Below are 17,023 nucleotides of genomic sequence, written 5' to 3'. Positions count from 1 at the left end.
CCTTCAAAACTAGTAGTCCGGCGACAAGCACCTTGGAGTAAGGTTGTCCTCTTAGGTTGAGCCAACCTTGGTTCCCGCAGGAAGTTGATGGCCAATAGACTAAGTAGCTCTGCCGACTTTATTTCACCTCGGATAACCTTCTTCAATCCTCTTCGCTAAGTACCCTCTACAAGATGTGCTCTTCGTGGCTTCCGCGGAAGTTGGCGGCCAATGGACAACATGGACGCCCTTGTAGGACGAGGCTTCCAAGGGTCTTTTTGAGCTGGAGACTTAAAGTCAGTAGTGCTGCCCCCATAGGTCGAGCTCCCAGTGGCTTCTTGTAGGAGTGGGTAACCGGCGTCACAAACGAGGCTGATGTACTGCAACCATGGCTGGCGGTAGAAGGAGGGCATGGGCAAAATCAACGATAAGGAGAGTGGACTGTGAGTCGCTCCCAGAGCCTAAGGGCTAAGGTGTCGAGCAAAAAAAAGACCTCGGCACCACATGAGACCCACTAGCCTCTTCAGCATGATCAAGGATAAGAATAGTGGACCGCGAGTCACTCCCAGAGCCTAGGGGATAAAGTACCGAGCAAATAAAAAACCTCGGAACCACATAAGACCCAGTTGCCTCTTTTTCATAAGTGAATTAAAAAGCAGTTCGCATTCATCACGAGAAAGAGAACAAAGGAAAAACTAGTTCGCTCTCAACACCTTGATGGACACAAACTTGATTTCTTCATAGTCGACCTCCACTTCGGTCGTAGGCTCCACATTGAACTCACTGGCTACAACCAGCTCGAAGAACGCTGCATTGAAGTCTACCAAGGTGGAGCGACCAGATAAAGTGGTCACACAGAACCCCCTCTTGAGGACGGCATGATGAGTTTCACTCTTGACGTACTTATCCGGATTGCAGAACCTCTTGATGGTCACATCCCTAATAAGGTAGATGTCCTCAGGGTACCTGCACCACCTCTCCTCGAGTAGATGAATTCGCTCTAGTGCCCCGAAAATAAAGATGGCAAGGTCCTCCATAAGGTTGCAAACACTTGGACTCTTCCGACCTGAGAAGAAAATTGGATCGACGCTTACGAGCTCATCAAATCAGTCAATCCACCCTAAAAGGAACAATCTACTCCCTTCATCACGTTACTTTCATCTTGGGAGAGGGGGGCAATTGATGAGGGCAGATTTGGCCCTCCAATGACATTGTGACACATGGCATCTCAAAACATCTGTGTGAGACCCATAACCACCTAGGCGACAAGTTGCTTTAGCCAAAATGATGGTGTCCCAACTGGCAACCTGGCACTATCGCCGACTTGGCGACCCACCATTATGCCGACCTGGTGACCTGCCTCTAGTGCCGACCTGGCGACCTACCATTATGTTGACATAGTGACCTCGACCACAAATCAGGTCAGCCAGAAGCACCTCGTCCATGGCCAACCTGCAGCACCGTGTCATTGGCCGAAGTGACCTCGACGCAAGGAGCGACCTCCCTCGAGGGCGCGGCAGCCTGATTGTGGTCCAGGTGGTGACCTGCAAGACATGCACGCCAACAAATTCGGCATGCATATCCCGACACTCCCACTATCCTTGGAAGTTGGCCCACATACCAAACGTTCTAGAGGATGCTCAACATGCATGGTGGTTGCCTCCGATGATCTCGGACCGGTTAGGCACGACCTCCCGGAACTCTCGGATGCGGTAAGTGAGGCCCACATCAAACAAGGCCTACAAAAATGCACCAACCCCAATGACGTATGGAGGGGCAAGTAAGCACATTCTAGCTCTCATACTTTATGATTTTTTAGCTCGCGATCTACTACGAGACTACTAACTTAATCATCAGAGCGACCTCATTGGGTTAGGCACACCAGGTCCTCAGACATTGATTCCTTGCAGGTTTCTCTAAGGAGGTACCTAGCTCAGCATTCGACATCTAGATCCTTTTCCAACAAAATTTCTCTACTTCTGCCTCTAAGTCATCGGCCACTTGGAAGTAGTCTGAATGACAGAGTAATGCCAAAAAATTGATTCATCAATTGGCGTCGTCTGTGGTAAATGTTACCAAAAGCTTAGTTCTCACCTTCTGAAAGGCCAAAAACTTGATTCATCAATTGGCTTCGTCTGTGGGATACGCTACAAGAAGCTTAGTTCTCACCATCTGAAAGGCTAAATCCTCTTCTTCCAAAAAACTAAGCTCTCACCTTTTAGAAACTAAAGGTCTCACTTTCTAACTTCCAGTTTTTATCAACTCAAAGGCACCATTGAGCAGCATCAACACCCAGAACGAATACTGATTACTAGGGGGCAAAAACATCTATGATGAACCTGGAGAACTCCCCTTTGACAATCACACAAGTTCAAGCCAAACTCAGCAGCCCCAGTGCCCAAAATAAATATGCCACTACTGGGAGCAACTCGACGTATACATGTCGATGCAGAACAGGTAGCAGCAGAATGACCTTGAAAACTAGCAGTCCGGCGACAAACACCTTGGAGTAAGGTTGTTCTCGTAGATTGAGCCAATCATTGTTCCCGTAGGAAGTTGATGGCCAACAGACTAAGTAGCTCTTTCGACTTTATTTCAGCTCGGATAAGCCTCATCAATCCTCTTCGAAAGTACCCTCTAAAAGATTAGCTCTTCGTGGCTTCTGAGGAAGTTGGTGGCCAATGGACGGCATGCATGCCCTTGGAGGATGAGGCTTCCAAGGCACCGGTTCGAGCTAGTGACCTAAAGTCTGTAGTGCTGCCCCCGTAGGTCGAGCTCTCAATGGCTTCTTGTAGGAGTGGGTGACTGGCGTCACAAACGAGGCTGATGCAGTGCAGACCTGGCTGGCGCTGGAAGGAGGGCATGGAAAAAATCAAAGATAAGGAGAGTGGACTGCGAGTCGCTCCCAGAGCCTAAGGGCTAAGGTGTCGAGCTGAAAAAAGACCTCGGCACCACATGAGACCCACTATCCTCTTCGGCATGATCAATGATAAGAAGAGTGGATCGTGAGTCGCTCCCAGAGCCTAAAGGCTAAAGTGCCGAGCTGATAAAAGACCTTGGCACCACATAAGACCCAGTCGCCTCTTTTTCATGGCTTAAATAAAAAGCAGTTCGCATTCAGCACGAGAAAGAGAACAAAGGAAAGACTAGTTCTCTCTCAGCACCCTGATAGACGCAAACTTGATTTCTTCATAGTCAACCTCCACTTCGGTTGTAGGCTCCACATCGAACTCACTGACTAGAACCAGCTCGAAGGACTCTGCGTCGAAGTCTACCTAGGTGGAGTGACATGATAAAGTGTTCCACAGAATCCTCTCTTGAGGACGGCATGATGAGCTTCACTCTTGACGTACTTAGCCGGATTGCAGAACCTCTTAATGGTCACATACCTAATAAGGTAGATGTCCTTAGGGTACGTGTTCCACCTCTCCTCGAGCAGGTGAATTCGCTATTGTGCCCCAAAAATATAGATGGTGAGGCCCTGCATAGGGCTACAAACACTTGGACTCTTCCGACTTGAGAAGAAAATTAAATCGACGCTTACGAGCCCATCGAATCAGTCATTCCAGGCCAAAAGGAACAATCCACTCCCTTCGCTGCGTTACTTTCACCTCAGGAGAGGGGGGCAATTGATGAGGGCAGATTTGGCCCTCCAATGACATTGTGACACATGGCATCTCCGAACATCTATGTGAGACCCAAAACCACCTAGGCGACAAGTTGCCTTAGCCAAAATGATGGTGTCCGAACTGGCGACCTAGCACTATTACCGACCTGGTGACCTGCCATTATGCCGACCTGGCAACCTGCCTCTGGCGTTGACCTGGTGACCTACCTTTATGCTGACATAGCGACCACGACCACAACTCAGGTTGTCCAGAAGCACCTCGTCTTTGGCCGAAGTGACCTCGACGCAAGGGGCGACCTCCCTTGATGGCGCGATGGCCTGACTGAGGTCCAGGTGGTGACCTGCGATTCATGCTCACCAACAAATTCGGCATGCATATCCCGACACTCCCACGATCCTTGGAAGTTGGCCCACATACCAAATTTTTCGGAGGATGGTCAACGTGCATGGCAGTTGCCTCCGATGATCTCGGACCGGTTAGGCATGACCTCCCGAAAATCTCGGATGGGTTACGTAAGGCCCACATCAACCAAGGCCTACATAAAGGCACCAACCCCAATGACATTGGGAGAGGCAAGTATGCACATTCTAGCTCTCATACTTTATGACTTTTTAGCTTGCGATCTACTACTAGACCACTAACTTAATCATCAGAGCGACCTCACTGGGTTAGGCACACCAGGTCCTCTGACATTGATTCCTTGCAGGTTTCTCTAAGGAGCTACCTAGCTCAGCATTCGGCATCCAGATCCTCTTCCAACAAAAATTCTATACTTTTGCCTCTTAAGTCATCGGCCACTTGGAAGTAGTCTGAACGACAGAGTGCTGCCAAAAAATTGATTCATCAATTGGCGTCGACTATGGGAAACGCTACAAGAAGCTAAGTTCTCACCTTCTAAAAGGCCAAAAAATTGATTCATCAATTGGCTCCGTCTGTGGGATACACTACAAGAAGCTAAGTTCTAACCTTCTGAATGGCTAAATCCTCTTCTTCCAGAAAACTAAGTTCTCACCTTTTAGAAACTAAAGGTCTCACTTTCTAATTTACATTTTTTATGAACTCAAAGGCACCTCTGAGCAGCATCAACACCCAGAACGAATACTGATTACTGGGGGGCAAAAACATCTATGATGAACCTGGAGAACTCCCCTATGACAATCAGACAAGTTCAAGCCAAACTCAGCATCCCCAGTGCCCAAAATAAATACCCCTCTACTGGGAGCAACTCGACGTATACATGTCGATGCAGAACAGGTAGCAGCAGAATGACCTTGAAAACTAGCAGTCCGTTGACAAGCACCTTGGAGTAAGGTTGTCCTCGTAGGTTGTGCCAATCATGGTTCCCGCAGGAAGTTGATGGCCAACAGACTAAGCAGCTCTACCGACTTTATTTCTGCTCGGATAAGCCTCAGCAATCCTCTTTGCGAAGTACCCTCAACAAGATGGGCTCTTCGTGGCTTCCGCGGAAGTTGGCGGCCAATGGATGGCATGGACGCCCTTGTAGGACTAGGGTTCCCAGGATCCCGTTCAAGTTGGGGACCTAAAGTCAGTAGTGCTGCCCCCGTAGGTCAAGCTCCCAGTGGCTTCTTGTAGGAGTGGGTGACCGGCATCAAGAACGAGGCTGATGTAGTGCAGCCATGTCTGGCGCTAGAAGGAGGACATGGGAAAGATCAAGGATAAGAAGAGAGGACTGCGAGTCGCTCCCAGAGTCTAAGGGCTAAGGTGTCGAGCTGAAAAAATACCTCAGCACCACATGAGACCCACTAGCCTCTTTGGCATGATCAAGGATAAGAAGAGTGGACCGCGAGTCGCTCCTGGAGCCTAAGGGCTAAAGTGCCGAGCTGATAAAAGACCTCGGCACCACATAAGACCCAGTTGCCTCTTTTTCATGGGTGAAATAAAAAGCAATTCGCATTCTGCACGAGAAAGAGAACAAAGGAAAGACTAGTTCGCTCTCAGCACCCTGATGGACGCAAACTTGATTTCTTCATAGTCGACCTCCACTTCGGTTGCAGGCTCCGCATCAAACTCACTGGCCAGAACCAGCTCGAAGGACGTTACGTCGAAGTCTACCTAGGTGGAGCGACCTGATAAAGCAGTCACACAGAACCCTCTCGAGGACAGCATGATGACCTTCACTCTTGAGGTACTTAGCCGGATTGCAGAACCTCTTGATGGTCACATCCCTAATAAGGTAGATGTCCTTGGGGTACCTACTCCACCTCTCCTCGAGCAGATGATTTCGCTCTCATGCCCCAAAAATAAAGATGGCGAGGTCCTACTTAAGGCTGCAAACACTTTGACTCTTCCGACCTGAGATGCAAATGGGATAGATGCTTAAGAGCTCATCGAATCAATCATTCCAGGCCAAAAGGAACACTCTACTCCCTTCGCTGATTTACTTTTAGCCCGGGAGTGCGTGGCAATTAATGTGGGTAGATTTGGCCCTTCAATGACATTGGGACACATGGCATCTCGAAACAACTAGGTGACACCTAGAACCACCTAGGTGACAACTTCCCTTTGCCAAAATGATGGTGTCCCAACGGCTGACCTGGCACTGCCGCCAACCTGGCGACCTGCCTTTATGCCAACCTTGCGATCTGCCTCTGGCGCTGACCTGGTGACCTGCCTTTACCCAGATATGGTTACCTGCCTTTATGCCGATCTAGCGACCTTGACCACAACTCAAGTCGGTCAGAAGCACGTCGTCCAGGGCTGACCTGCCTTCCTTGAGGGCGCGCTAGCCTGACTATGGTCTGGGTGGTGACCTGCGAGACGTTCTCGTTGACAAATTCGGCATGCATATCCCGACACTCCCACGATCCTAGGAAGTTGGCCCACATACCAAACATTCCGGAGGATGGTCAACGTGCATGGCAGTTGCCTCCGAGGATCTTAGACCGGTTAGGCATGACCTCCTAGAAATCTCGGATGCAGTACATGAGACCCACATCAAACAATGCCTATATAAAGGCACCAACTCCAACGACGCAGGCAAGGGCAAGTAAACACATTCTAGCTCTCATACATTATGATTTTTTAGCTCGCAGTCTACTACGAGAGTACTAACTTAATCATGGGAGCAACCCCGTCGGGTTAGGCACCCCGGGTCCTTTGACATTGATTCCTTGTAGGTTTCTCTAAGGAGCTACCTAGCTCAGCACTCAACCCTGCTCAGCACCTAATCCACCCCCTGCTCAGCCTAGTCAGCTCGGCACCTAATCCACTCCCAGCTTTGCCTAGTCAGCTCGGCATCCAGATCCTCATGCAGCAAAAATTCTCTACTTCTGCCTCTAAGTCATCGGTCACTTGGAAGTAGTCCGAATGACAGAGTGCTACCAAAAACATGATTCATCAATTGGCATCGTCTGTGGGAAACGCTACAAGAAGCTAAATTCTCACCTTCTGAAAGGCCAAAAAATTGATTTATCAATTGGCGTCGTCTATGGGATACGCTACAATAAGCTAAGTTCTCACCTTCTGAAAGGCTTAATCCTCTTCTTCCAGAAAGTTAAGTTCTCACCTTTTGGAAATTAAAGGTCTCACTTTCTATTTTCCATTTTTTATGAACTCAAAACCACCTTTGAGCAGCATCAACACCCAGAACAAATACCAATTACTGGGGGGCGAAAACTTTATGATGAACCTGGAGCACTCCCTTGTGACAAAGACAAGTTCAAGCCGAACTCAAAATCCCTAGTTCCCAAAATAAATACCTCGCTACTGGGAGCAGCTCGATGTAGACATGTCAATGCAAAATAGGTATCAACAAAATGACCTTGACAACTAGCAGTCCAGCAACAGGCACCTCGGAGTAAGGTTGTCCTCGTAGATTTTCCCAATCATGGTTCCTGGAGGAAGTTGATTGCAAACAGACTAAGTAGCTCTGCCGTCTTTATTTCAGCTTGGATCAACCTCATCAGTCCTCTTCGCGAGGTACCCTCATCAGATTAAGTAAGTGTTTTCAAACTTGATGGTTCTGAAAGGGATGGTAGAATCCATTGGATGGATGCCAAAACAGTTTTGGAATGGTGGGCGAATTTCAAAAATTTTATACCGACCTTTCAACTAAGAATCGCATTCCCTGATTTTAGAATCAAGATTCAAGGATCCTACTTGAACCAGAACCAAACAAAATTTGAACCAAAAGAGAAGGGAGGGATTATACCTGATCCAAAGAAATAATATCTCCAAAAGATGGTGTTCATGCCCAAAGAAGACACCAAGATCTGCTCCTGCTAAAGGTAACACAACAACTGTGGAACAGAACCAGCAGAGTGCGTCCTACACACTGAATCCTCCTCAAGAATCCTTTGGAGGCAATGAGCACCTAACACAAATCAGCCTTTCAACAAAGACTGATATCAAGAACTTTTCTTGATCTTTCTCTGACAGAGAAAATCGAACGTCAGTAGGTGGCAACTGTTGAAGGAGAAAGCTAGAGAAGAAGATGGCGAACTGTTTTTTCTCTCTCTAGGGTTTCTTAGATCCGATCTCAAAACTGCAGAGTGTGTATTGTGTTCCCTAGGGTTTGAACTCTTGTAATTCGAATAGGGTTTTCTCCAGTTGCATAATGATTAAGAAAACCTCCTGATCATATCCGGAGTTGCCCTTATCCAAATCTGTATTTGGATTAGAACACTTCATAATCTTATTTGCAGATTAGATAAGCTTTTTGGGCTCATCCTAATCTCATATCCGCCCCCTGTTAATGACTGATCAAATCAGCCCAGTTCGAAATGGGCTTTAGGCCCAATAAGAATCAAGTGCTCAAAAGTCTTATAAAAACCCAGGGACTATGGGCAGGTGCAAGATTAGCCCATCTGGTATTATCCCAAATGGCCTTACACTTAACCTCTCAGCCCATAATGATCAAGCACTGCCCGACAAGAGAGGACCTCTCCCTCAGCTGCAAGGAACAGTGCTGCACTCTCTACTCACATGGATCCCGAAAAATAAAACCATTTGCAAATATTTTGAAACCATACTTAGATATATATCATATATATATATATATATATAAATTTTGCAAAACAAAATTCCAATGATTGAAATCAACTGCTGGCAGTTCGGTTTCCATCAAAGAGAGTGCATCCCCGATCATTACCTTTGTCCGACAAAGGGGCTGATCCTGTCACTATGATCACCCACTCAAATGAATTCTCAAACTGTCCCAACATATCCAGGTTTTGACCCCTGCTAAGGATCTCACTGATTGGCATATCAAAGACAGCCCAATCCGACACCTAGTGCAGTACCATAATCAGATCTAGGGGTCAGGTGTAACTTTCCAGTTTTGCCCATCAATCTCCAAGGTCCAGGGCAATACTGGAAATCTGGTTCGGTTCAAGGGTTCAAGCAATCCTACACTGCATGTGCCTTGGGTCTAACCCTGGCGGTTGAGACAAGCCACCCCAACAGTTGGCAACACCCCAGTGTCAGCCTTGGCAGGATAAATCTCCCCAGACTTATCCAACGGCTGTGAACATTTAAAACCAATACAAGTCTCATTAAGTGTCCAGTTTTAGGGTCTTTCACAGAAGTATACCACACAACATGAATCAAACATGTACTTTATTTATTTACATTAAATATCAAAAGTACATCAAAACATATTGAAGCTAAGAGCATAGAAAAACTGTCCAACAGCTCCCCCTTGCACATAGGTCCAATCAGGTACAAGCCGGATTCCCATACTTTCCATGTGTTTCTCAAACACCTTCTGTGTGAGTGGCTTAGTCAATGGGTCTGCCACATTATCCGCTGATGCTACCTTCTGAATCAGGATGTCCCCTCTACCAACGATCTCCCGCAGTACATGGCACTTCCTCTCGATGTGCTTAGACTTCGAGTGGGCCCGAGGGTCCTTAGCCTAGGCGATCGCTCCATTGTTGTCACACAACAACGGGATGAGTGATGTGCTGGATGGAACCACTCCTAATTCATGAACGAACTTCTTCATCCACACGATTTCCTTGGTAGCTTCACTTGTGGCAATGTACTCGGCTTTGGTTGTGGAGTTTGTCATGGACCCCTGTTTGTTGTTTTTCCAGCAAACAGCACACGATCCTATCATGAAAACATACCCAGATGTAGACTTTCTATCATCTGGATCCGAATGGAAATCGGCATCAGTATACCTCGGAATTTGTAGTGAACTACCATCGAATACCAGACAAAACTCTTTTGTCCTTCGAAGGTATTTGAGTATGTTCTTCACAGCTGTCCAATGCTCCTGCCCTGGGTTGGCCTGGAACTTGCTTACGACTGAGGCATAGGGAATGTCTTTCATGCCCTCAATCTCCTTAGAAGTCTTGGGAGACATCTTCTTAGAAAGAGTGACTCCATGCCTGAAAGGAACGTTTCCTTTCTTGGAGTTCTCCATGCTATACCTTTTGACAATTTTGTCAATGTAAGCAGCATGGGATAATCCAATTATCCGATTCGACCAATCTCTATAGAGTCGAAGACCCAGTATATAAGAAGCATCTCCAAGATCTTTCATGGAGAACTGCTGCGAAAGCCATACCATGACTGAAATCAACATTCCTACATCATTCCCAATGAGTAGGATATCATCCACATATAACACCAAGAAGGTGACCTTATCCCCACTGGACTTCCTGTAAACACAAGGTTCATCTGGATTCTGCTCAAAGTCAAACGATTTGATGGCAGAGTCAAAACGGATGTTCCAACTCCTAGAAAGCTGCTTAAGTCCATATATCTATTAAGTTTACATACCATGTGTTCCTGACCAGCAGCAATGAAGCCTTGCGGCTGCTGCATGTAGATATCTTCACTAAGATCTCCATTCAGGAACGCGGTTTTGACATCTATTTGCCAAATCTTGTAGTCATGGTATGCTGCTACAGCTAGCAGGATCCTAATGGATTTGAGCATGGCCACGGGAAAAAAGGTTTCCTCATAGTCGATGCCTTCCTTCTGAGTATACCCTTTCGTCACCAAACGAGCTTTATAGGTCTCGATCTTTCCATCGGGGCCCTTCTTCCTCTTATAGATCCATTTGCAACCAACTACTTTTACCCCAGAGGGCGGATCTACTAGAGTCCAGACTTCATTGGCCTCCATCGAGTCCATCTTAGCTCTCATGGCCTCCACCCACTTTTGGGAATCTATGTCCAACATAGCTTCCGCGTAAGTCACGGGATCCTCCTCACTAGTCAAGGCTTCCACCAGGTAACTATCCTGGTCATAACCATAACGGACTGGTGGCCTGGATACTCGGGTGGATCTTCTAGGTTGGTTACTACCTGGAACCTGCGGGACATCTCCCACTGATCTTGAGCTCTCCTCATCAAGAACTATTTCTTGACGATGAGTGTCCAAGATATAATCCGTCTCTAAGAACAAGGCATTTCGATTGCAGAACACTTTCTGCTGACATAGTTTCGGTTAGGTTAGTTTCTAGAGAAGGATGTAGAACGTAGAGACTGTTCTCTAGTTCCCCGCATGCGATGAATTTGTTGTTCCTTTTGATAATAATCACATTACTAAAAGAGACAGTATATCCATCCACACACAGTTTAGAAACAGAAATCAAATTTCTTCTTAGATTTTGTACATAAAGGCAGTCTTTTAGTACAAGAATACCTTCTCTAAAATTCCATTCTACAGTTCCTATCATCGTAGCTGCAACACTTGCAGAAGTCCCCAAGTAAAGTGTCACCTCTCCTTCACTAAGCCTTCTGCTTACTTTGAACCCCTGCAGTGAATTACACGCATGAGTTGAAGCCCTGGAGTCAACACACCAAGACACAAAAGTTACTAAAAAATTAGTTTCCATGACATAAGTTTCGAAAGTACCTTTCTTAGATTCCAGGTAGGCAGGACAATTCCTCTTGTAGTGGTCGGCCTGCTTATAGAAGTGATAGGCATCAGATGCCTTGTCTTTCTTTTGTTTCTTAGATTTGGTGGTCTTCTTTTGAGGCTTTCTCTTTGCCTTCCTCTTCTTTTTAGATTTGCCAGCTTCAACAAGCATGGCTATCGGCTCATCCTTCCTTATTAATTCCTCAACTCTTTGCAACATATTGTTGAGCTCTTGGATGCTGACATTCAGCTTATTCATATTATAATTCATAATGAACAAGTTAAAGGACGGAGGCAGAGAGTTGAGAATAGCATCGATCTGTGTGACCAGACCTAGCCCGGAACCAAGGGCCTCCAGCTCATTTATGTAGCCCATCATCCGAAGACAATGGTCATGCACTTGCTGCCCCTTAGTCATCTACGCGGTCATGAACTGTTTCAGGACCTTTTGTCGAGTAGAATGATTCTGCTCTTCGTACATAGTCTTTAGACTATCCAATATGTCTTTAGCATGTTCGATCTGATCAAACTGCCTCTATATCGGATTGTCCAAAGAGGCTATGATATAGCAGCGGGCCAGGAAGTTTTTATCCTCCCATTCTTAGTATTCTCTCCTTCGGGCCTTAGAAGCCCTGTCCCCGGACGATCCAGAGCAGGATTTTTAGCCACGTTATCTAGTTTTTCTGAAGCCAGGACCAGCATAAGGTTTTTGTACCAGTCAGCATAATTGGGTCCCTTAAGCTTGTTGTCGTCAAGCAACTTAGCAAATTGTCTGTTTGACATTTTCTGATAAAATAGCAAAAACAACAAAACGTTAGTCCACAACCTTAGTTTGATTCATGTTACCTACATAGATATGACTTTTAATCTATGTTTCATTTACATTTGTTCATCTCTGAGATTTGCCTCCTATCTCAGTGACGGAGATGGCGAAATGTCTCTGGAAATGTAGGAAATCACAGAGGGTGCGTGGAGCCAACTATTTCAGCTACATAACCCCACCACCTTTCTACGACGGATCACATCCACTCATCATATGAGTTTCCCTTTGGCCTCTGTCAGACAAGGTTCAGAGTCATTTTCAGGTAAACCTTTCTGTCCAGTGAGTGCTCACCCATCATATTCAGGTTACGCCAAGGTACCGTGAGAGAGTTCCCATTTTCTGGTGAAGCCCCTCCCACATTGGTCTATGACGCCCCTATCATCCTATGAAACACTTTGACAGACCCAATAGCAAATGGATAGCCCAATTTTATGGTATGTTTCCTCATTACTAAAGGGCCCATCATTGTGCTAATGATGGAAGGCCTTTAGAGAGTCCATCATATGGATCTCCCTATCACATGCATTCAAACCAAAGTGGCTCCCACTGACTTTCATAAAGTCAGATTTCTGGTGGGCCTAAATCGGATAGGGTTTCCGCATGCTTCCCTCTTTAGGGTTGTGGGGCCCACCATGCAAGGAGGGGTCATCCAATGACCTTAGGGGGACACCATGGCAATGATGTGCATTCAGCCATGGTGTGCACAAGAGCCACTAACGAATCATCATGGGCCATGTGCTTATGGCCCATGGTCGCAACACATCAAACATCCACACATCACATGATATGGAAGAATTGATCCAATCAATCACTAGCTGTAAAGCCCATTAATCAGCCCAACAAAACACAATATTAACAATTAATATCATCTAGGTATATGGGTTGAATAGCAGTTAGCAGTTCAACCCATATAGCTTTTCTCACAAAATGGGCTTTTGCAGTTTTAACTCTTTAAAACTGGGCTTTATAGGTTGGGCCAAATTAATCCCTACAATTGAACATCAGATTTGGGCCTGAAAGTGTGAGAAAACTGGAATAAAAACAGTCCCCTTTCGAACCCTAGATTCGGTCCAAACAGATTTGGTCCAATCTGGTCCGAGATGGTCCAAAACTGATTTTCAATTCAAGAATCAATTCAGGAAAGATCTGAAATTAATATTTCTGATTTTAGACAATCATAAATCAGACATGGACTATTCGTACCACCTGCAAAACAGAGGTTAATCACTAGGGTTGCAGTTTTATAAACTACAAAACGCAGAATGCGATCTCTCCATTTGCAAATCTCCAGCGCCGCCTCCTTCTCCAATCAAGAAAATAAAAATTACATAAATCCTATTTCTATTAATTAATTACATTCCTTATCAAATCCTATACATTCAGTCTAGAAAAATAAAAAAAAAATATTTTATAGACCAAATGGAATAGAAATTAAAAGGAGAATGCACAGACAATCTACGCCAATGCTGCACTTCGATCTCCAGGTACAAACAGTCCATTAAATCAAGAAATAAATAAAAAACAATTCTAAATAAATTTCAGATTTAACAAAATTAATTTCAGATCAATCGCCCTTAACAAGAAACAATTTCTTGAAATAAAACATCAAACTACGCAATACCCGGATAGAACAGCTTCTACCGAATTGTGCAGGTTCAGATCTAGTTTCTTGGTTCATGATTCGAACCTGTGGCTCTGGTACCACTAAAAGGGATGGTAGAATCCATTGGATGGACGCCAAAACTGTTGAGGAATGGTGGGCGAATTTCAAAAATTTTCTACCCACCTTTCAATTGGGAATCGCATTCCCTGATTTTAGAATCAAGATTCAAGGATCCTACTTGAACCAGAACCGAACCAGATTTGAACCAAAAGAGAAGGGAGGAATTATACCTGATCCAGAGAAATAATATCTCCCAAAGTTGGTGTTCATGCCCAAAGAAGACACCAAGATCTGCTCCTGCTGAAGATGACACAGCAACTGTAGAACAGAACTAGCAGAGTGCGTCTTACACACTGAATCCTTCTCAAGAATCCTTTGGAGGCAATGAGCACCTAAAACAAATCATCCTTTCAACAAGACTGATATCAAGAACTTTTCTTGATCATTCTCTGATAGAGAAAATCGAACATTATTAGGTGGCAACTGATAAAGGAGAAAGCTAGAGAAGAAGATGGCGAACTGTTTTTTCTCTCTCTAGGGTTTCTGAGATCCTATCTCAAAACTGCAGAGTGGGTGTTGTGTTCCCTAGGGTTCGAACTCTTGTAATTTGAATAGGGTTTTCTCCAGTTGCTTAATGATTAAGAAAACCTCCTGATCATATCAGGAGTTGCCCTTATCCAAATCTGTATTTGGATTAGGACTCTTCTTAATCTTATCTGCAAATTAGATAAGTTTTTTGGGCTCATCCCAATCTCATATCCGCCCTTGTTAATGACTGATCAAATCAGCCCAGTTTGAAATGGGCTTTACGCCCAATAAGAATTAAGTGCTCAAAAGTCTTCCAAACTGCTGCCCAGTTGGGCTTCTTTGTATGGCGTGGGACCCAAGCATTGATCTACACACCAGCCACATAGGTTCGGCCCAACCTTTGTTACAAGGCCTGGCCGAATTCATTAGAGAGCCCAGTGAACCCCTTGAGCCCATCACATGGACCCCTATGGGCCCAACACTTACACTAAGTGGTCCCTAGGCAAGGCCATCTTATAAAAACCCATGGACTATGGGCAGGTGCAAGATTAGCCCATCCAGTATTATCCCAAATGGCCTTACACTTAACCTCTTAGCCCATAATGATCAAGCACTGCCAGACAAGAGAGGACCTCTCCCTCGGCTGCAAGGAACAGTGCTTCACTCTCTACTCACATGGATCCTGAGAATTAAAACCATTTGCAAATATTTTGAAACCATATTTAGAAATATATCATATATATATAAATTTTTCAAAACAAAATTCCAATGATTGGAATCAATTGCCGGTAGCTTGGTTTCTATCAAAGAGAGTGCATCCCCGATCATTACCTTTGTCTGACAAAGGGGCTGATCCCATCACTATGATCACCCACTCAGATGAATTCTCAAACTATCCCAGCATACCTAGGTTTTGACCCCCGCTAAGGATCTCACTAATTGGCATATCAAAGACAGCCCAATCCGGCACGTAGTGCAGTACCATAATCGAGTCTAGGGGTCAGGTGTAATTTCCAGTTTTGCCCATCAATCTCCAAGGTCTAGGGCAATATTGGAAATCTGGTCCGGTTCAAGGGTTCAAGCAATCCTACACTACATGTACCTTGGGTCTCACCCTGGCGGCTGAGACAAGCCACCCCAATAGTTTGTAGCACACCAGAGTCAGCCTTAGTAGGATAAATCTCTCCAAACTTATCCAACGGCTGTGAACATTTAAAACCAACACAAGTCTCATTAAGTGTCCAGTTTTAGGGTCTTTCACAGAAGTATACCACACAACATGAATCAAACATGTACTTTATTTATTTACGTTAAATATCAAAAGTACATCCAAACAGATTGAAGCTAAGGGCATACAAAAACTATCCAACAAGTTATTTATATTAAGATACTTGAGCCCTAGTATGACTCCATTCTAATTCAAACTAAAACATTTTGGTGACCATACCACATTACCTTATAACATCTTGGAATCCTTTACCTTACGTTGTACATTAGTTGTACCAACCCCATCCTTAGGGAACTTCAAGGAAAACATAGTCCTATGAGCTAGAATGATGAACCTAATGAGTAAGAAAATCTAAATAGAAGTTTACAAAAAGGATTTAAGTTTAATAGCTTTGACAAGGAATAATGATAAAATGGAAGAAATTCAATATTCTTCATGAACATGATAACACCTTGGAAATTAAGAGGTCAAATTTCAAATGGGTATTTATTCTTGTGATATTTGTGATTAAGTGTAAAACTATTCAAACTTAACTGATGCCATTGAGGTATACATGCTAATAATATTGCCTTATTTCATTAAAGAATCCTTTACCTTATGGTATCCCATAGTGATACCAATCTTGTGCTTAGAATTACACTAATTCAATAGTTCAACTTTTGGGTCAAATGTGTTAACCTTTGTTGTCATAAATACATAATAAAAATTAATAAAATATAAAATACATCAATTTTGCAAAAACATTCAGGCATGTGTATAATATCATATAGTTATCATATTAAACAAAAGAGTAAGTGTAGCATATCATAGTTAGGTAATAAAATTTTTAAAATACAAATAAATATCGAAAATTACAAAAATATAGAAAAATTAAACATATCTATGATATTTTTATTAATCAAAACAAAAAATAAGTGTAATAAACAAGAATTACTTTTATATATCGATAATGAAAATGAAATATATAATTTAGAACTAACTAAAAATGAAATTATTTTACTATTTGACAAATATCAATAACTCAACTTTTGGGTCAAATGTGTTACCATTAATGTCATAAATAAATAATAATAATTAATAAAATATAAATACAAAAAATGAAAAATACAAATATATATATAGAGAAAAATTGAATAAGATTATGGAATTTTGTTTTGACTAAAATACTCATTTTTGAATTTAGTCCCTATTTAATTGCAAGGTTTAAATTATAAATTGAACTACTACTTTTCACTTCATTTAATTAATTCTATTTAAATCTTTCTTTTCATAAATGAATAAAAAAGATACACTAAAAAGATAAAACATTACAAAAAGAATAGTCTAGCCAAGCTGGTAGG

The sequence above is a fragment of the Nelumbo nucifera genome, chromosome 1, assembly GCF_055504915.1.
Source record: "Nelumbo nucifera cultivar China Antique chromosome 1, China Antique-T2T, whole genome shotgun sequence".
Taxonomy (NCBI): Eukaryota; Viridiplantae; Streptophyta; class Magnoliopsida; order Proteales; family Nelumbonaceae; genus Nelumbo; species Nelumbo nucifera.
This window is presented reverse-complemented; position numbering follows the sequence as displayed.